General features: G+C 46.9%; 1 pseudogene; it reads left to right on the top strand.

The window, feature by feature from the left end:
• Positions 1 to 1,899: 1,899 nt before the first annotated feature.
• LOC109756673 (uncharacterized) overlaps positions 1,900 to 22,577 on the top strand; it is a 109,160-nt pseudogene continuing 88,482 nt past the window's right edge.

Raw genomic sequence — 22,577 nt, 5'->3', positions numbered from 1 at the left:
AAGTGTATAATAAAGCCTGTTAAACATCCAAAACAGAATATAATATAGCATGGAACAATCAAAAATTATAGATACGTTGGAGACGTATCATCCGGCCATGAGCCCCGAGAACTAAAACTTCACCTTCTCCAATTCTGCCTAGGCGCTCTCCAGCTTCACCTTCATAACCTCCGCCTCCAGAGCCCCGGGAAGTGAAGCTGTTTGCCTCCACATCGCTGCGAAGCCGCTAATCGACCGATGATGTTAAGCCCACCAAATTTGGATTCAACGCAAGGGGAGGAGCGGTGGCCTTCTTGGGACCCGAGCGGTGGCCTTCTTGGGACCCGAGCGATGGCCACATACCGTGCGCTACTCTTCCTCACTGCTGGCGGCGCCCGCGGAGGTGTTGGCTTCCTGGTCGTGGCGGAGGGGCATGACCTCAGCGGAGCCAGCGATGTCCTCCTCGTCATCGATCTTGCCCCACACCTCGTCTGCTGCCTCATCGAACTCCTTGTAGGCGGCTTCCAGTTTCGCCTGATGCTAGCGGTACCACTAGCGGGAAAGGCAGATCTCGTGGGCGAAGCGGTAGGGCTCGAGCAACGCCGCCTGCTCCGCCATGTCCGCGTCCGGCGTGATCTCCCTGGCGGTGTTGAGCTGCTCCTCCACCTGCTGGTGCTCCTAGAGGAGCTGGAGATTGTAGATGGCGTTGCATGCGGTTCCCAGAACTGCTCCTCCTGCTCCTAACGCACCATGTCCATGTAATGGGCATGTGCCTCACCGATGGTCATGTTGCAATGCACCGGTGAGGGTGACACCAGCGAGGAGGGTGGCGCCGGCTCATCCTCTGCCGCGTCCTCCATTGGGACGTTGTCAGCCTCCATCTGCCAGCCGGCAGCAATGGCGGCCATCTCCTTCTTCTGCTCTGGTGGCAGTCCATCCCAGAGAGCTTTGGAGCGCGAGGAGGCCATGGTGGGAGTGGTGCAGAAATGGATAAAGGGACCAGAGGAGGATGAATACGGCTACGACCAGGGCTGCAGTTTATATGGCAGACAAATGGCAATGGTGGGCGACAGAGGGACAAATGGGTGGCGCTGGAGTAGGTTCCTCGGCGACCGCGTGTCATTAATAATATGGGCAGTAGATGGACGGACAGACGCCTGTGGTGTCGTTTGAATGCGGAGCAGTCGCATGCACCAGAAAGCGGCGCAGGTGGGGCTCTCTCGGCCGATGCGCCGCTTCAATGCCGGCGCCAGTGAGAGGTCGTGTACGCTCTGGCCAGGCATGAATGTGACACTGACGCTCTGGAGCGGCGATGCCCGTTTCAGGCGGGAAGCGCGCACGGGCGAGGGAGGGTGTTTGGGTGGGCCAGGGCGGTTAGACGCGGGCGTGCCAGCTGTCCGGACGCCCACAAAGGCCCCCCTAGTTTGTCCTCGGTTTGCAGGAGAAAGTGCGTTCGGACCGCCATGCGGACCGATACAGGCTCACGTTGGATGGCACAACACTTCCGGACTGTGAGATCCGAACATATGCGGGCGGTTTGAGGGTCCGCGTTGGAGATGCCCTAACTCCTTTATTTTGGGCAAGTCCATTTTCTAGGCCGTTAGATTAAGATCCAACGACCATCTTTTCTAGTTCCTCCAACTTCTTTTCCTCCTTCAACCATTCCTCCTCCTACAAAGCCGACTAATCCTAATTTGCAAAATTCAGTCAACTTACATGTACTTATTTTGAATAGAAAAGGTATCAGATAACTTGTCATGCCATAAGAGCATCTCCAACAACAGACCAATAATTTGGTGACAAAAACTGATTTTGTGGTGAAGAGAGAAAATTTTGTGTCCCGAAAATTTTCTGCTTTTCCATAAGACCAAAAACTAGACAGAAAAATTTAAGAACCATACGAAACATGACAATCTGACAATGGGGAGGCCAGGAAGCGGATCGGACAAAGTGGAGGAGCTCGGCAGGGACAATGATGATGACGACGGAATCCTACAGCGGGGAAGTTCCATGATGGCGGCACGGTGCTCGGGGATGACAACGGGAGCTTGCAGATGTCAGCGCGGTGCTCGGGGACGGCGGCGGGAGCTTGCGTATGTCAGTGGAGAGCTTAGGGATGGCTGTGAGTGGGGATCCGACGGTGTGGAGCGTTGTGGGATGGCAAGAATTGAGCAGGACCAATGACAGCGTGCAACCTCGCAACGTTCGTGGTTTAGTGGCAGCGGGGCTTGAGGAGGCCGCAGGAGAGGCGGCGGCAGACGGCTAGCCGGCCTAGAGGCGAGATGAGGCGGCACATTGATGATGAAAATTCACCAAGCGATGATTGGGCTTGACACTACCATTTTGTGGTTTTTAGTCGCTAGTCAGTGACATGCATCACTTTGGTTGGAACAACTATTGGATCGAACAACTTCTGGATCTGTTTTTCCTTAAAAAAACAGTTTCTTGGACGGTGTAACTTTTTTGTCTGCTGTTGGAGATGCCTTGATGAAAGACAAAATCCACTAATAAGTCGAAGGGGGAAAAAGAGAGATCGAGAGCGGCGGTGTCCAAGAGGTCGCGTCGTCAATGGCTCTGAGGAGCGGAATGACCTTGTGCGACGACATCCCCCTCGAAGAGAAGGGAAGAGGGATGGGGAGCGGTGGCGCGCAAGCCGTCTCATCGTCGATGACTCTGTGCCGTCGGAGCCGCGACGATCCAAATGAAGAGAGAAGAAGTGGGGTTGAGAGAGGCACAACACAAGCGGTTGTATTGTCGACGGCTCCCCGGAGCATGGTGGCCTTGGGCGCCGACGGGCGTCCCCTCGACGGCATCATGCATGCTGAACTACTTTGGAAATTGAAGCATGGTGAAGGATCCATCTACAGAATCAATGGTTATTGGGCTAAAGTTTACGGTCTTTATGATACCAGCGAGAGTATTTAACTCTTTCCATCTCAATTGTTTTGAATTTTTCCATTTCAATTGTCGAATGACTTGATATATCAATCTTAGCTTAGCTCATGTAGGTGATTACCAAATCCCTAAAGGGAACCTCTTTTGTATGTGGTTTGTCGTGTGCGACTGGCAGAAACGTCTTACCCTAGCTTGGGCGACGTGTTGCATGTTATATAGCAGGGGTGCAATAACCCTGATAGCGCATACATGATTCGGTTGAGAGGAGATAGAGATACATCTTGAGGAGAACTGAAGGAAATATGCCCTAGAGACAATAATAAAGTTGTTATTTATATTTCCTTATATCATGATAAATGTTTACTATTCATGCTAGAATTGTATTAACCGTAAACTTAGTACATGTGTGAATACATAGAGAAAACAGAGTGTCCCTAGTATGCCTCTACTTGACTAGCTCATTAATCAAAGATGGTTAAGTTTCCTAACCATAGACACGTGTTGTCATTTGATGCATGGTATCACATCGTTAGAGAATGATGTGATGGACAAGACCCATCCTTTAGCTTAGCATAATGATCGTTAAGTTTTATTGCTATTGCTTTCTTCATGACTTATACATATTCCTCTGACTATGAGATTATGCAACTCCCGAATACCGGAGGAACACCTTGTGTGCTATCAAACGTCACAACGTAACTGGGTGATTATAAAGATGCTCTATAGGTGTCTCCGAAGGTGTTTGTTGGGTGGGCATAGATCAAGATTAGGATTTGTCACTCCGAGTATCGGAGAGGTATCTCTGGGCCCTCTCGGTAATGCACATCACTATAAGCCTTGCAAGCAATGTGACTAATGAGTTAGTTGCGGGATGATGCATTACAGAATGAGTAAAGAGACTTGCCAGTAACGAGATTGAAGGTATGATGATACCGACGATCGAATCTCGGGCAAGTAACATACCGATGACAAAGGGAATAACGTATGTTGTTATTGCGGTTTGACCGATAAAGATCTTTGTAGAATATGTAGGAACCAATATGAGCATCCAGGTTCCGCTATTGGTTATTGACCGGAGATGTGTCTCGGTCATGTCTACATAGTTCTCAAACCCATAGGGTCCGCACGTTTAACGTTCGATGACGATTTGTATTATGAGTTATGTGTTTTTGGTGATCGAAGTTTGTTCGGAGTCCCGGATGAGATCACGGACATGACGAGGAGTCTCAAAATGGTCGAGAGGTAAAAATCCATATATTGGAAGGTAGTATTCCGACATCCACTACAAAAAAACACTTCCGTGATGATACGTGTTTGTCACAGTAGGTCACGTTTTCTGTCATGCATGTACATCCATGACAAATTTATGACAGAATCAAGATAGTCATACCTGTGCTGTCGTAGAAGTGTTCCATGACATTACCAAAATTATCATCACGGAAATGTCCACTTCCATGACGATAAATCACGCGTCACAGAAGTGCTTTCGTCAAGGGTGACCGACACGTGGCATCCACCGTAACGGAACGCCGTTAAGCTATCGGGTCCGGTTTTGGATCCGATAACCCATTAACAGCCCCGACCAATGGGGATTTTCCACGTGTAAAATCATCATTGGCTGGACGAAACACGTGTCGGCTCACCGTTGGGACAGATGTCATCCACTCATTGGACACAAAGCGCCTATGATACGTCGACACGTGGCACGGCCCAACAGAGGCCCATTCCTGTGAAAAGGCCGGCCCATTTGACTTGGTCAAAAGGTGGTGGGCTGGCCCACGGCAAGCCTGTTAACGGCCTGTTCGCATATAGCCCATTTACAGCCCGCTAACCCAGAGCCCGTTTACGGCCTCTCCGAATTAGGCCTAGTAGCGTCATCTGGGCCGTCCAATATAATTCCAGCCCGTTTTAACTTCCGGCCCATGTATGGCCCATGACGTCTTTTGGCCCATATGAGGCCCTTAGTAACCCTCGGCCCATTAAGGGCCCGTGGTAAAACTGGCCCGTAATGAACAGTGTATCACTTTATACCCATTAACGGCCCATTATTCCGTTGGGCCGTTTCCAGCCCATGTTATCTTTCGGCCTTCTCAGGGCCCATTTATTCTTGGGCTCATTTCCAGCATTCGGTTACTTACGACCCGTTACTGTCATTTTCTGCTCATGGGCCAAATTCAGCCCGTGCTTACAGTCAGCCCGTCTGTGGCCCGTTAATACGTTGGGCCGTTTTCATAGCGTCATCAAATACGCCCGATTAACGACGACCCATTATGGTCGGCCCATGAACGGATGATTCCAACTCTAGCCCGTTTACGGCCATAAAGCGATATGTTATTGGCCCATGTTTGGGCAATCGATCATACGGCCCGTATAAGGCCCATTGATGATACGGCCCGCAGAAGGCCCATTGATGATACGGCCCGTAGAAGGCCCATTGTTTCTACGCCCCGTAGAAGGCCCATTGTTTCTACGGCCCGTAGAAGGCCCAGAGTCACTACAGTAAATATGTAGCCCATGGTTATTGTGGCCTAGTTTTAAAAAATAGGTTATTGCGGCCACTAGCAAACCGCGGAAAAGAACAGCACCGACTACAAGCAAACAAATAAACAAGACAACAAGGAAATAAATAAGCAAGCAACTTACGCTAGGCTATCACGGCTATTACACATATTACATCCACTGGGCATCAAAGTTCGCCACCAGTGCAAATATAGGGAACAAAGCAGCATATCATATACACTGGTTGTCAAAGTTGGCGACCAGTGCAAATAAACGCCGCAGCAAAGTCCAGAACTGAAACCACTTCAGAAGATCTCAAGAAACAATATCCTGGGTACCCATAATGCTAGCAAGATGCTTAGCAAGCTTATTAACTTTCTCTTGTTTGGCGCTTAAATCCTCCAGCGCTTGCTGTTGCACCAGAAAGTATGCATCTGAATTCTGCAGGGACTTCCTCAGTCCTTCAGCTTCCTGTCGCAACACATCTGATCGATGTCTTTCAACTTGAAGCTGAGACTCAAGAAGACAAACTGATTCAGGCAGCGAGTTCGAAGAGCTTGTGCCAGCAGTAGTGGCCAGTAACTCGAACACTACATCAAGAGAGGACTTCTGGGTTCTCTCACTGTCGTCAAGGTAGTTTTTATCAGCTTTCTTGGAGACCAACAGGGATGTCTCACTATCTTGAACCTTATCTGCATTACTTCCTTCACCATTGCATAACGGGGTACTGTTCTCCAATATTTTGTCCGCATTCTAAAAGAGAAACAAGCAGACACATCACAGGTTTACCATGTTGTATATGAAACTCATTTTGGTAAATCAGCTCAGTAGTAAAGTGCACAGGATAACAGCATGAAACAAACATATATCTATGTACCATGGTCACTTTATGGTCTATATCATTCTAGTTTTTGTTGCCAAATCAAGATAGGGACACAGTTCAAATAATATTTGTTCAAGACAAAGCAGAATAGACAGAATATAAGTGTGGGAAACTATAGACACTTGTAATGTGCATGACATGAGAACATAACTGTTTATTCAATTGAAACTAAAATCAATATAGAGCAAGTTACAACAGCAAACCAATTAAAGAAACAAGTTTAAAACATACCTGTTGCGCCATTGGAGTTTCAATTCCATCCTTCAAATTTGAAAATAGTTGGTCTGAGTAAATACAGTGATGCAAGAGCAAAGGAGTATGAACCATAGCTACAGAACCTGACCTGAGAACAATTCTTCTTCTCCTTTAAGCGTTGAGTTGGGATTCAGAGTGGTGGTCCTCGTGCTTTGGGCACTACAGTTCCCTTACTAACTGCTCGTGTTTGGGTGCTCTGTGGTGGAGACGGTGCTGTGTCAACTGGAACTGGATTACTATCTACTGGGGTTGGGGTTAGAAGGGGTGTAGCTGGTTCTCTGTCCAACTGGGTAGGGGTACAATCTGCAAGAGTCTGGGTTATGTGTGGTGGGGCTGGTTCTTGGGCAAGTACAACCGTGGTTCTATCTGCATCAACTGGTAGCACTATCTTTTCTGAAGACCGTGTTGTTACTCCCTTAGATACTGCCATCACCCTCTCCAATTCAAGTGGCTGATAAACAAGAAAAGTAATTGAATGTACATACATTGTATGATAGACAGGTGCAATGGATAGCGGGGAATAAAAGATGGCATGAAATAATTCACATTTATGTTGTCTAACCAAACAGGATAGCATGACACAATTTCACATATATGATGGCTAACTAAACAGGATAGCATAATACAATTTCACATTCTGATGGCTAACTAAAAAAGATGGAAAGACATAGTTCAAAATATGATGACTATGTAAACAGGATGACATGATATAACTATATAATGTGTTTATTAAATAGGTTGGCATGCCATAATTCACATACATGCCGCCTATGGAAACATGATAGCATGATATAATTCCTGGATAGAATGACATAATTCAAAATATGATGACTGTAAACACTAAACAGGATGAGATGATATAACTATATGATGTCTTTATTAAGTGGGTTGCCATGCCATAATTCAGATAGATGTTATGTATGTAAACATGATGGCATGATATAATTCAAATATATGATTTATATAGTAAGCAAGTAAGCAGATGGCAATCCATATATGATGTAAAAACTAAGCAATGCAAGACAACATGCATGACATGGGTAATATAACCCTGCCAAGTTTGAGCATAGACCTCAGGGGGGAAATAGGACTGGTCATTAGTCTCTGAATCCTCCTCTGAGGAGCTCTCTGTATCCAGCAAGATGTCTGCTTCAGCAGGTAGCATTGTCTGCTCTGAATACCTTGTTTTCACTCCAGATACTTCCATCACCGCTTCAAATTGCTGATGCACAGGAAGAGTAGTTGAATATACAAACGTTGTCGACAAATGGAACACGTAATACAAAAAAAGATAGCATGATATAATTCACATACATGATGATTGGCTCAATAGCATGGCATTGCATAATTCACATATATAATGCCTTTGCAACAAGATAGCATTGCATAATTCACATATATAATGTCTTGCAACAAGATGGCAATGCATAATTCACATATATGGTAATTAGACACTAAACATGTGGCATTCACACAAAGCATGTCTAAACTAATCAAATGACATCGCAATGCAAGACACCATACGCACGATATGAGCAACATAACCCTGCCAAGTTAATTAGAGCATACACCTCCGGGGGGGGAATAGGACTGGTCATCTGTCTCTGAATCCTCCTCTGAGGAGCTATCCGTAACCAGCGAGATATGTGCTTCGTCAGATAGCATAGTCTGCTCTGAAGACCTTGTTTTCACTCCAGAATTTTCCATCACCATGTCAAATGGCTGATGCACACGAAGAGTAGTTGAATGTACTAACATTGTTGACAAATGTAATACGTAACGGAAAAAAGGATGGCCTGATATAATTCACATATAAGATGACTGGCTAAGCAGGATGGCATTGCAAAATTCACATATATGATGCCTGGCTAAACAAGATGGCATTGCATAATTCACATAAACGATGAATAAACTAAACAGATGGCATTCACACAAAGCATGTCTAAACTAAGCAGTTGACATATTTGATGTATAAAGTAAGCAATGCAAGGCACCATATGCATGATATAACCAACATCAGCATGCCAAGTTAGAGCGAAGACCTCATGGGGTAAATAGGAGCGGTCTTCTGCTTCTGAATCCCCCTCAGAACAATTATCTTCCTCTTGATTACAATCCGAAATGGGTGGAGGGGGGCCGCCTTTGCGCCCACCATGGAGTGACGTCTGCATGAAATTTTATTGCCACGCAAGGCTCGTCTCTTTCGCTCTACATGTTCAGTTCCATTGTGTACAATAACTGACATGCATAGGAATAAAACATAGTGAGATTATGTAAGGAGTGCATGCACAAATCCAGAGTGATGGTAGCAAACTGTGGATAGACCTGTCGGGGATATACCCCGCGGTATGACCCGGCTGGAAGTATGACCCGGCCAGACTTGGCGCTAAACCGTGACCCGCCAGAAGACTGGCGACTCACGGGTCTGGCGGCTCACTGTCAGATGACTCACGGGTCTGGCGGCTCACTGTTAGACGACTCACGAGCCTGACGACTCATGGATGACCCCAACGGCGGGTCAGATAGAAGACTAGGCCCAAGGCCCAGAAGGCCGGCTCATGTTATGGTGGGCCGGCTTAAAAGGAAAGGGATGACGAATATTTCCTTTACGCGGAAGCAAGACCCGGACTTGTATTCAACTTGTAAGAAAAGATAGACTAGCCCTAGTCCTACTAGGACTCCACATGTAACCCACCCCTCTAACTTATATAAGGAGGGGCAGGGCACCCCAAAGAGGGACAAGCAACAAGAAACAATCTCTAGGGCTAGACACAAAGAGCCGGCTTACCGGCGACTCTCTCATAAGCATAATGAGACCTAGCCTCAAACAGCACGTAGGGTTGTTACCGGATGATGTTTCCCGGGGCCCGAAGCTGTCTAAATCCTTGTCTTGTGTTGCGTCTCTTGATCCCAATCAACCCCTCTCAAGCTACTACATAGATGCGCTGGCCTCACGACTAAGTCCTTACACCTAGGACATCTGACGTGTTAATTCCACGACAGTTGGCGCCCACCGTGGGGCCCGCGCACGGTGGTGCTGAGTTCTTGGAGGGAGCCCTTTAGGGATCGAGAAGCTTGCGACGTGCCGGATGAGGAAGAGCCGGTGCAGAAAAATTTACATCCTCGACAAGCAGTTGGAACAGCGTGTATGGAATTAAGACTGAGAAATTTAGGGTTGCGTGCTAAGCGGCCGTTGCATCAACAAGGATGCGTCTAGACATAAAGCCTAGCGCACCGCTGGTCGGATTCAACAGAGGACCGAGGAACAATACAGCCACCCGTGTGTTAAAAAAAGGAGAGAGAGAGAGAAGGGGGTGCACGAACCGCATGAAGTTGTGGACGGGGATTCACTGGATCGACCACAACCAGGCAGCAGGGAGAAGGCAGACAAGGACTCCGCCTTGGCCTCTGTTCCAAGTCGCCTGCCTCCGGTTCTGACTCGGATGCCTCTGCTGCGAAGCCCCTACGATTGCCTCTACCGTGGTGGTCGCGGGCCCGCCGCGGGTTCGCCGACGCGTCAAAGCCACCTACACCTACGCGACCCGTCTCGCTCCGCCGTAGCGGCTGGTCAATGCCTGAGCGACCCGCCGCTGCCGCGGCCTCATCTACAAAACTGCCGATGTTCTGCATCAAGCAACCATGGCCGCCTCGCCGGTGAGTCGCCCCCGTGGCTTTCAAATCACCTCCAATGGCTGCACTTCAGCCAGCCCTGTCGCCACAAGCCGCTGCCGTTCTCGGGCCGCCCCTCGCTCGGCTTCGCGCCGCGCTGCCGATCGCCGTCCTTACGTCCGCAATGGCCTCACTTGAGTCGGCCGTTGACTCTGTGTCAGAACCGCCGTGGCCGCGTTGAAGCCGCTCTTATCGCGCGTTGAGCCGTCCTGTTGCTGTTGATTGGCCGGCGCGTTGTTCCTCTGCCCGGGAGAGCCGCCGACGCTGAACTCCGTGGCCTGCCCACTGTTAAAACCGCCAGTGCCATTGAGCGCCGTGGTCTACCTGTCTTAAGACGCCGCTCGCCTCTACCTGCGTGTTGTCCTGACCCGCCCTCCGCCGCCTCACATCTTCAGCTTCACCGGCGTTGTGCGACCTGGCCGCCCGCTGGTTCCGGCCTCCTGCTTACTGCGCTGGACCTGCCGCGAGCCGCCCGCCCGCTGCCATGGTTCATCTCTGCTTGTTTCTGATAGGTTTTCAAGTGCGCTGGATTGCAGCAAAAAGAACGCCATGTTCAGTTTGTGAGGTAGCTCCAGCCCAAGGGACAGGCTGAGATGCTGAACCACTATGTTTAGAAACTTGATTCAGCAACGTTATGATTCTTGAATTAGATTTTGAGATCCTTCCGGAAGTTCAACATGGAACAATTTCAAACAGTGGAAGGGAGCGCTGTGCGAGCTGTTAGTGAATTACAACCGCTTCAGGATGAAAGAAAGAAAGTGAATCAGGATGCATTTTCAAGTGTATTGACCTGACAGTGAAGAATCAAATATTCAAAGCAAAACTAGAAATCCTTGGCACCAGATTCAAGGTTTGATGGACTCTGGAGCCAACGACGTGAAAAAAAAGACAGCCATCAGAAGATGCTAGTACAAGTAGTACTGATTAATGACAATACCAAGATCACATCAAGCACCGTCGACATCTGTCCGTGTCACGCTGGCCGAAAGACATACGCAGTCCCGCCATCTCTCTGGGTCGATCTGTTCCAACACATAGGAGTGCAAACAAAAAGTGGATTGATCTGCAACAAAAAATACTATTGCAAGTTCCATCAGTCGGACATCCAGAGGATAAATCCATATATCATCCAGACGAATTAGGTGATATCTTTCTTCTGTATTTTATCAATATGTTAATTCGTCTGAGAACAATTACTTGGCGTGTAATATTGTTTCACAGACAATTGTAATACTACGGGTAGGGAGCGCACACTGGCAAATGTTCTGGCCTAGTGTTTTGTTCGTGCAACACTACCCGATGGACGGACGTGCGTAAGTCGCCGCTCCTGTGGCCTGGTCTACATCAACTCGTCAGTCTGCACGGCTTACCACGCCTGCGATTGACTCGCCGTCCACGCGGCTTGCCATGTGATTGACTCGCCGTCCGTCATCCAAACAAATCAGGTGATATCCATCCAAGTTTGTTTTATTAGCACATGTTGTTTTTGTCAAAGAACAAGTTTATCTTTGCCTTGGTCTGCAATATTGTTTATGCAGGGCAATTATTTATGACAAAAAGTGATATTATACCACGGAGATGGAGGCACGCCAACATCTTTGGGCACAGGTGGTTGTCGTTACTCAACGGACTCCCGCACCGGCTTACAGCGCCGTGGCCGTCTCTCGCGACCGCGCCGGCTTACAACGCCGTGGCCGTCTCTTGCGACCACGCCGGCTTACAACAAGGAGGACAACTCACACGTCTGCGACCGGCTTACAATGTGACGGACAACTTACCCGTCCGCCCCCGCGGCCAACTCGGCGTCCGCGTCGCTTACCGCTCCTGCGATTGACTCGCCCGACCGCACCGACTTACAACGCCGCGGCCGGTTCATCTGTCTGCTCCTGCGGCCGACTCGGCCGTGATTGGTTTGAGCTTCACCGTGATGATCATCAACTCCGCGGTGGATAATTTCTGGCCTGACATATCAGGTGAAATCAATCCAGTAAATTTTTATATATTATATATTGTTTTCTTTAAAAAGAGCAATTACTCTGGCTTGCGAGGTTTTTGATACAGGACAATTGTTCACTACATCAACACAACATGGTTGACTCGCCCATCCGCGTGGCTTACCGCGCTGGCGATCGATTTGCCCGTCCGGACCGGCTTACAACGCCGCGACCGACTCATCTGTCTGTACCGCCTCTGATGCTACGATCGTCTTTACCGTCTGTCTCTCGCGGCTTGGTCTACATCAACACACCAGGACTGCACCTGTCTGCATGAGCGGATTATTGAGTATGAGCAAGTCACTGCTTGGGAAGCCCGGTTTTTCTTCCAGCAGCTTGGAGGAAAATTGTCATGTGTTATCAGCCGCCGTCGGCATTGGACGGCTCAATGGGCATGCGCACAAGTCGCCGCCACTACAGTTTGCTTAACTTCAAAACATCCAGTTGGAAGGAACCATTGGCCAAGTTGCTGACACGGCTCATACGGGATCATTTATAACCCGCCGCAGTCACCTCAACCTTCTGTGGATTTACATCACGCTGTCAACACCAATGATATGCCCCTTATGCTATGGTCAATATGGAGAATCTCAAAGCCAACTCCTCGAGTCATCTTGAGACTCGGGGGCTACAATGATATGACTTGGCATCATTGGTCGGTTTCAATGCATTCAAGAACTCCGGGTCGTTGGAGGGAATGATAACCCGGTTCCAGAGGCTACTACCATATTGATGAAAATTTAAAGGCCGTCAGAAAATTGTCGGCTCAAAATAAAGATCCCGGTTTAAAATCCGGTTCAAGAGGTATCTCTCTCCCGCAAAGTTTTGAAGCTCTCAAATCCGGTTCAAACATCTGGCTTAAGGTAAATTTATATCTTACAATGCTTTGGAGCTCTCAATATCCGGTTTACAAATTTCCGGTTCAAAAAGAATTTATCACTCGCAAAAGTTCGAGTTTCCAGGAAAATTAAAGGGACCAAAAGGAGTCTGTTACAAAGCACAACTCAAATATAGGTACCCTGCTTTAATGACCATTGGGAGCTGATCGTATTCGAATTTAGCTTAACCCTTTTGGTGTGACCCTGATCGTATTCGAATCAGAGTCATTAAATATTCTCATGATCACTAGGGGCTTCCTGTTCAAACATAGGTCGTATTCGAACCAAAGAGAACATAGCTGTCGATACCCTTTTGATCGGCACACTGTCGGGCTCATTGGGGAGTTTCTTGGTCATATTTGAACCATAGCTCAACCCCCTTTGGGAACCGACGTGGATCGTATTCGAATCTGCGTCGTTAAACAACTCTCAAGGTCATTTGGGGGCTTCCTGTTCAAACATAGGTCGTATTCGAACCAAAGAGAACATAGCTGTCGGTACCGTCTTGATCGGCAACGCCAAAGCCACTGGGGGCTATATGATCGTATTCGAATCTTAGCTTAACCCCTTTGGGACGGTTTTCTGATTGTATTCGAATCAGAAGCCTCAAAAAATTTTGAAGTCTCTTTTTGCAAGCAATTTTTGGATTTTATTTGAAGCTCTTTTTCATATCTAAAGTGTATATGAGTGGTTGCTATTTAACCCGGCTTGATTTTCAACGGTAAATCGCCAACTTATGACAATCATCATCTATGTGGAAGCATTGGCTTCTAAGGATTGGGTGATAACCCTTACTACACAGGTCATGTAAACTGGCAGTACAAAATCAATATCACAGTGGTTATATGTGAGATATTATGACCCGCCCTGCGGTAAACCGCCAAGGGATCTTGTGATCTACTTGTGTGCAGGATAAGACTACATTTGGGTGATTACCCGCCCTGGCTTTTAACGTTAAGTCGCCAGGGCATATGTTGTTTAAACTCTGTGCAGGATTTACAGGGCTATGACTTACATAAATGATTAAGTTCAAGCCCACATCAAAGATTGAAATTGTTGTCTCAAAAGGGTTGTCAATTCTTGGTTTTCTCAAAGGCTATAAGCCGCCAGGTTATAAAATTTCCGGCTTACAATGGAGGCGTAATAAATCGCCATCGGCCAAGAGTCGCCGGGTATTTAAACTCCGGATTTACTTGTCAACAGATAAGGTATTTGAATCTTTAAATAGCCAAACTTGGCTGGATTTTCACTATGATATTGAATGATTGAGGTTTCAAACCGGGTTATTCAAATGTTTAATAGCCAGCATGGCTGGATTTTTATTATGGTTATCAGTAACTAATATTATGATTGAGGTTTTCAAAGTCGCTTTGGCGCAATGACTATTATTTTATCAATGGATATGATTTATTCTACAATGAAAGGAATAGTCCCAGTCGCTGCAGGCTTATAATCCGTCACTTGGGGGCTACATTATTCAAATTGAGATTCCATCAAATATGCAAGTCCCATGTCACTGCCAGCATGCACCATGGCACTTGGGGGCTAATGCAAAGTCATTTTTGCTAATCTTATTGAAGACCCGACTCATCATATCATAATGAGCCGGCCCTTAGGGGCTACCAATTGCTCCTGTCGAAAATTCAAGACAATTCTAGGATGACCCGGCTACACTACTATGACTATAGCCGACTCATGGGGGCTACACAACTGGATTTTATTTAAAGCCATGGTGATAAGTCCCGGCTTATTCATGCTGATTAAACCGGCCCTTGGGGGCTACAGGTAATATGGATATAAGGGAGAAATATCTTCGAATTCTCAGTTTTGAGTAAATCAGATTGACCTGGTGTCTGCAAAAATCATAAACCGGCGTCGGCGACAATTATGACCCGGCATTATCTATTTATAACCCGGCAATTTTGGTACTCATAAACCGGCAAGTTTTATATCTTTTAGCCGGCTGAATATAAGTTGAATATTTGAAGACCAATATTTTTGTCAAAGTCAGAGCATTGAAAGCCGACTCAAGTGGATTATCTCTCACAATATTTCTCAACAAGAGACCAATGTCAGCAAATTGACTCTGAAGCTGGCCTGTTGACCCGGATTTTTCAAAGGAAGTATCTAGATTTTTTGCATTGGCAAAATTTGAACATATCTGCTAAAGAGATTTGCTATGAGATTATGGATACATATCAAGAAGGAAGATGACAAGGACTTAAGGATGATCAAGTGCCGGCTTACAAAGACTATTTAACCGGGAACACAACCTGTCAAATTTGTTCTTGTGTTTGTAATGAAGATTAGTTTAACATGGATAAATCCAAATTAAACTGGGGGCTAATGTCGGGGATATACCCCGCGGCATGACCCGGCCGGAAGTATGACCTGGCCGGACTTGGCGCTTCACTGTGACCCGCCAGAAGACTGGCGACTCACGGGTCTGGCGGCTCACTGTCAGACGACTCACGGGTCTGGCGGCTCACTGTCAGACGACTCACGAGCCTGACGACTCATGGATGACCCCAACGGCGGGTCAGATAGAAGACTAGGCCCAAGGCCCAGAAGGCCGGCTCATGTTATGGTGGGCCGGCTTAAAAGGAAAGGGATGACAAATATTTCCTTTACACGGAAGCAAGACCCGAACTTGTATTCAACTTGTAAGAAAAGATAGACTAGCCCTAGTCCTACTAGGACTCCACATGTAACCCGCCCCTCTAACTTATATAAGGAGGGGCAGGGCACCCCAAAGAGGGACAAGCAACAAGAAACAATCTCTAGGGCTAGACACAAAGAGCCGGCTTACCGGCGACTCTCTCATAAGCATAATGAGACCTAGCCTCAAACAGCACGTAGGGTTGTTACCGGATGATGTTTCCCGGGGCCCGAAGCTGTCTAAATCCTTGTCTTGTGTTGTGTCTCTCGATCCCAATCAACCCCTCTCAAGCTACTACATAGATGCGCTGGCCTCACGACTAAGTCCTTACACCTAGGACATCTGACGTGTTAATTCCACGACAAGACCCAAAACCAATGATAGCAGGCAAATAATAGCTTTAGTTAAAAAATACAGATAATGGCTCCTTTAATGTTTGTTTGCACCCAACATGAAACTCATAGTAGACACCCGAGATTAACCAGATAGTAGACACATAGTACTGATTGCTGCCCCAATATGTACCCCACAACCATTTAAAAACTCAAGTTTCAGCATAAGTTTGGACCTGACACGGGGTCTAATAGGTGAACACGACGATAAAGTAGCATATCATCATATTAAGCGATGCATAAGTAAGCAGACACGGAAGAGTGCGACCTCTCTTGCGGACCCGTGTAGTCCTCAAGGTCATCTGCTCAGTTGATGATGGTAATGCAGTTGTCCTGGCTGCCGGCGGCAGGGAAGAAGATCTGAGGCGGCGAAAGACAGTCTGGAGAGCGGATCCCTGCTGTGGTGAACCCTTCCATCGTTGGAGCAGCTGAGCTGGGGTGGAACACAGCACCGCAGGAGCAGGACAAACCACACAAGGTTTTCTTTGACACATATCTGTAATAGAAGTAATTGTGTAAGGCTTGTTTGAATTTGAGGATTCTAACAATGCAGGGATAGGAAATAGATAGGAATAGGATAGGAATGCACGTGCAAAACAAAGAATTTAAAAACACAGGATTTCTGCCAATCTGGGTGTTTGGTTCACAAGAATTGGAAGATTACAGGATGCAAAGAAGCATGGTGAGATTAAGTCAAACCACAAGAAAATGTACGATTATAATGCTATTATGCTACTATCTCTTAGTCTTGTGCTTCATGAATAGGAATTTGAAAAGGAGGACAAGTGGAAATTAAAATTCCTACGGTTTTTCTTTCAAGGAGACACAAAAGGAACAAATCCTACAGTTTTCCTTTGCTCCATTCCTTTGCACCAAATTCATGAAAGTAGTACCATACGAAACTTTCCAGTTCCTATGTTTTTCATTCACTTTTCCTTTCAAGCACTGGCGATTCTAGTAGGCAGGCTTGAGCAAGGAAAAGCCTACACTAAAAAATGTTTTTGTGCTACTTCTATTACTTTGGACCCAGGCCACTGCCCTACTAGCTCAACTCCCAGGGCCATCGACAAATGCACAGCTCAAACGCGCAGAGATAAATAATGATGGCGTTCAAGAGAGTCCATCACGGATAGATAAGTTGCCTGGTACCTCACTGCTTTTCATATAGTAGGATAAAATAATCGTATTTCCCGTTACTCTGTGTGCTCAGTGGACAATATATATAACATGTAGAGTAAAAAAGATATGCGACAAGTGTACAACCTCTTTGGCGAAGCCATGTCGATCTCAGCGTGATTGGGTTGGCCGGTGAGGATGCTCCGGCTGACTTGGCTGTCGGAGGAGGGGAAGAAGATCTTAGGTGTCTGGAGATGGAGCCCGAGGTACTGCTCCGCTGTGATGGAGGGTTTCGTCGTTGGAGCAGCTCCGGTGAGTTGTACGACGCCGAGGCTGAAGCAGGACAAGAGAGACAACGTTAACCTAAGTGGAATTCTAATAGCATCTCCAATAGATGACGTAAAATACATAACCACAAAGTGCTAGATGTATACATCAGCTGCTCATCTCTGAACTTAACTGCCGAAACTGAATTTAACTGTCAAAACTGAACTTAACTGTCGAAACTGAATTTTGCTGTCGAAACTGAATTTTACTGTCGAAACTGAACGCACTAGAGGTGAGGCTACACGTCAGTCGACTGACTTTTTCATCTCTGGTCAGTCGATTTTGCAGCCGTTGGATAAGAAATCAAGGGCCTGCAGTTCATCTTCAACCTCCACCCCCCTTAGCCGCCAGCCACCACCGGCCAAACAGCCGCCCCCCGCCGCCCGCGACCGGCGGTGCGCCGCCCTGCCCGCCCCGAAAACACTCCCCATCGCCGGTCCGCCGCCGCCCCGGCCATCCCTGTAGGCCCCCCGTACCTCTCCGGCGAGGCCCCCTCCTCGCTGCGGGTGGTTCTTCCTTAACTCCGGCGAGCCCCCCCACCCCCTGAAAATCGACTGACCCAAAAGTTGATTTAGTCGACTGAAGTGTAGCTACATCGGAGCAGCATCGCAAGCAAGAGCAAGAGCAAGAGCAACAGCGCGAGCAAGAGCAAGAGCAGACCAGGCAGGGGACCGACAGCAAGAGCAGAGCAGCAGCGCGAGTGAGCTAAAGCAGCAGCAGCTCCTACTGATCTGGACGTCGCCGCCGAGGGAGCGACGCTGTGGAGGAAGTGGTCGGCGACGCCGCCGTGGATGGAGCCGCGCCGTGTCGGCTCGGGACCGAGCGCCGGCAGCACCGTGAGATCGAATCAAGAAGAAAATGCGTTGATTACTGTACAACCTCTTCGGTGGCGCCGATTAGGCCGCAGCTTCATCCGAGGAAACGGTGATGATGATGCTCTTCCGGTGGTGCAGGTGAAGACGGCGGTGTGGGAATGGAGGTGGCGCGAAAGACGAGGGGAACGTCAGGGCAGCTCCTTGGAGGTGGAGGACGGGGTGGCTGAACTGGTAGGACAACCAGATCGACGACGGATCCTCATCCGGTACGGTGGATGAGGGACGTCGAGGTGTTGCTGTGGACGATGTCATCGGGGAAGAGGCTCCGGCTGGGTGGCGGACGGAGGAGGGTGTGGGGCTTCGCGGGTTTTGCTGGCCTCGGTGTACGAATGGGTGGGCGGATGGGATGGGAGTGGGGAACCATGGCTTAGGGACGCGCTTGTCCGAAATGTGGGGTAAGTTACGAAAGTACCCCCACCGATTTGAGGCGGTTCTTTCGGTCCAGGGGTATCATGAGCATTTCGCGTGTTGGGATTTCACAGGAGGTGGGAGTTTTCACGCGCGTTGTAATTTTGGAATAGCAAGGCGCGGGTTGAGAGGGAGGGAGTTGTTGGAGCACAACGAGACAAAGATATATCTTAAATATTTCGAGCTAACAAGGCGTGGGTTGAAATTTCCACACAAGCCTAACGTGTACTGTACCAAATCAATTCGCACTACAAATGTCATTCAAAACTTTGAATTCATGTTATGTTCAATTAAAATATTTCGCTACGTGTATAATGCATGCAACCTAGTACTCAAATGAACGTTTTAGTGCATTCCAAACGTATATACTACCGCTTCAATATGAACTAAATTTGAATTTGTTTCTCTATTTGAATAAGATCTACAATAATGATTGTTGTGAAGTCAAAGCATTTGAATTCGTTTCTCTGTTTTAATAAGATCTACAATTGTCATTATTGTCAAGTTAAACCATCGTTTGTGTATTATCTTCACAGCACACCACATGATTAGTCTCGAGTTACATATGAACTATGTGTACTATATGAACTCGAACTCGATTTTTTGAATCCACTTTATGTTGATTTCAAATCATAGTACATTTCAAGCTCTAGCTAGATCTTCACAAACTAAACCATGTCTCATATGTATAATGTGTTTATCACATTATGTATGGTGCCCCGCCCCCTACGCCTACAAGTATTTAGATGTGAGTTGCAAACACCACACATTACCACAAATTCAAATAAAATGTGAGAATGTTCGATATATAGTATTGTTTAGATTGTTCAATATTTTGTTGTAAGCTGCAAATGCCACACATTATCACAAATTCAAATAAAATGTGAGATTGTTCGATGTATAGTATGGTTTAGATTGTTCGACATTTAGCTGTGAGTTGCAAACGCCATGCATTATCGCATTATGGTATAACATGTGCAAAACCACAACACGCGTATCACCGCTATATTCATGCATGCATATGTTTAAAACACTATGATCTCCTATTCAAATATATGAATCCACTTTCATGTCAAATTATGATCTTTGTTAGTCTCTTACACCCACACAATCCTCTAACCTTTGTAGCTACCACTAACTTTCTCTCGTGCATGCACACGCCCTCCTCGCCCTCCCCCTCCCTCAGCATTCTATCCATCGTGCACATTCTTTTTTTTTCTTTAGGTCGTTCTCCCACAGTCTCCACAACTCCTTTCCGACACACACCAATCGATAAACCTCTCCAGCGATGTCTGCCTACAACATACACACGCACCTTCAATCTCCTCCTTTATGTGTCCTTGCCTCGTGTCTCTCATACGGTCCCACACACGTGTAAACTCTCGCCCCTCTTTTCATCGATCTCACAACCGCACACTCCTCCCCCTATCTAGCTAGTAGCTGGGCCTCTTGCACCACCTCCTAGCTCCATTCTCTCTGTCTATCCGTCTCGCCGGGCCTTATTTGCCTCTAACAAATGGACGTACACCGACCGATCTCCCGCTATACATATAGCTAGCTAGGTCCTTATAAGTCGTTTTCCCCATGGGTCGACCGTTCTACCTCATTAGTTATGTCTCTCCCTTCCTCCGACAAACAACAATTGATCTACCGATCTAGTTAGGTTTGCTTACCAAATACATGGTTCCCCTTCATCATCCATGGATGTGTCCCGACAGATCTATCACGCACAGGCACACACAGAAACACATCCCCACTCTTATTGATAATATTGCAATTCCACCCTCAGTTTGTCTAGTAGGCCTCTCCCACCATCTTCGAGAAGCAACTCCATCACCCATTGATACGTCTCCAACGTATCTATAATTTTTGATTGCTTCATGCTATATTATATTCTTTTTTGGATGATTAATGGGCTTTGTTATACACTTTTATATTATTTTTTGGGACTAACCTATTAACCGGAGGCCCAACCCAAATTGCTGTTTTTTGCCTATTTAAGAGTTTCGCGGAAAAAGAATATCAAACGAAGTCCAAACGGAATGAAACCTTCGGGAACGTGATTTTCGGAACAAACGTGATCCAGGGGACTTGGAGTCTACGTCAAGAAATCAACCAGGAGAGCACGAGGCAGGGGGGCGCACCCTCCACCCTCGTGGGGCCCATGTTGCTCCACCGGCATACTTCTTCCTCCTATATATACATACGTACCCCCAAACGAACAGAGGCATCCATGAAAACCTAATTCCACCGCCACAACCTTCTGTACCCGTGAGATGCCATCTTGGGGCCTTTTCCGGCATCCTGCCGGAGGGGGCATTGATCACGGAGGGCTTCTACATCAACACCATAGCCTCTCCGATGATGTGTGAGTAGTTTACCTCAGACCTTCGGGTCCATAGTTATTAGCTAGATGGCTTCTTCTCTCTTTTTGGATCTCAATACAAAGTTCTCCCCCTCTCTCGTGGAGATCTATTCGATGTAATCTTCTTTTGCGGTGTGTTTGTTGAGACCGATGAATTGTGGGTTTATGATCAAGTTTATCTATGAACAATATTTGAATCTTCTCTGAATTCTTTTATGTATGATTGGTTATCTTTGCAAGTCTCTTCGAATTATCAGTTTGGTTTGGCCTACTAGATTTATCTTTCTTGCAATGGGAGAAGTGCTTAGCTTTGGGTTCAATCTTGCAGTGTCCTTTCCCAGTGACAGCAGGGGCAGTAAGGCACGTATTGTATTGTTGCCATCGAGGATAACAAGATGGGGTTTTTATCATATTGCATGAATTTATCCCTCTACATCATGTCATCTTGCTTAAGGCGTTACTCTGTTCTTATGAACTTAATACTCTAGATGCATGCTGGATAGCGGTCGATGTGTGGAATAATAGTAGTAGATGCAGGCAGGAGTCGGTCTACTTGTCACGGACATGATGCCTATATACATGATCATACCTAGATATTCTCATAACTATGCTCAATTCTATCAATTGCTCAACAGTAATTTGTTCACCCACCGTAATACTTATGCTCTTGAGTGAAGCCACTAGTGAAACCTATGGCCCCCGGGTCTATTTTCCATCATATTAATCTTCCATTACTTAGTTATTTTTATTGCCTTTTATTTTACTTTGCATCTTTATTATAAAAATACCAAAAATATTATCTTATCATATCTATCAGATCTCACTTTCATAAGTGACCGTGAAGGGATTGACAACCCCTTTATTGCGTTGGTTGCGAGGTTTTTATTTGTTTGTGTAGGTGCGAGGGACTTGAGTGTGGCCTCCTACTGGATTGATACCTTGGCTCTAAAAAACTGAGGGAAATACTTACGCTGCTTTACTGCATCACCCTTTCCTCTTCAAGGGCAAACCAACGCAGTGCTCAAGAGGTAGCAAGAAGGATTTCTGGCGCCGTTGCCGGGGAGATTCGCGCCAAGTCAAGTCAAGATTTGATTTCCCGTCAACCAACCATTTCTGGCGCCGTTGTCGGGGAGTCTACGCACAAGTCAACACACCAAGTACCCATCACAAACTCTTATCTCCCGCATTACATTATTTGCCATTTGCCTCTCGTTTTCCTCTCCCCCACTTCACCCTTGTCGTTTTATTCGCCCTCTCGCCTTTCCGTTCGCCTCTTTTTTGCTTGCTTCTTGTTTGCTCGTGTGTTGGATTGCTTGCTTGTCACGATGGCTCAAGATAATACCAAATTGTGTGACTTTACCAATACCAACAACAATGATTTTC

The sequence above is a fragment of the Aegilops tauschii genome, chromosome 3, assembly GCF_002575655.3.
Source record: "Aegilops tauschii subsp. strangulata cultivar AL8/78 chromosome 3, Aet v6.0, whole genome shotgun sequence".
Classification (NCBI taxonomy): domain Eukaryota; kingdom Viridiplantae; phylum Streptophyta; class Magnoliopsida; order Poales; family Poaceae; genus Aegilops; species Aegilops tauschii.
The sequence above is the reverse complement of the archived record's forward strand: the minus strand, read 5'-3'. Positions and strand labels throughout refer to the sequence as shown.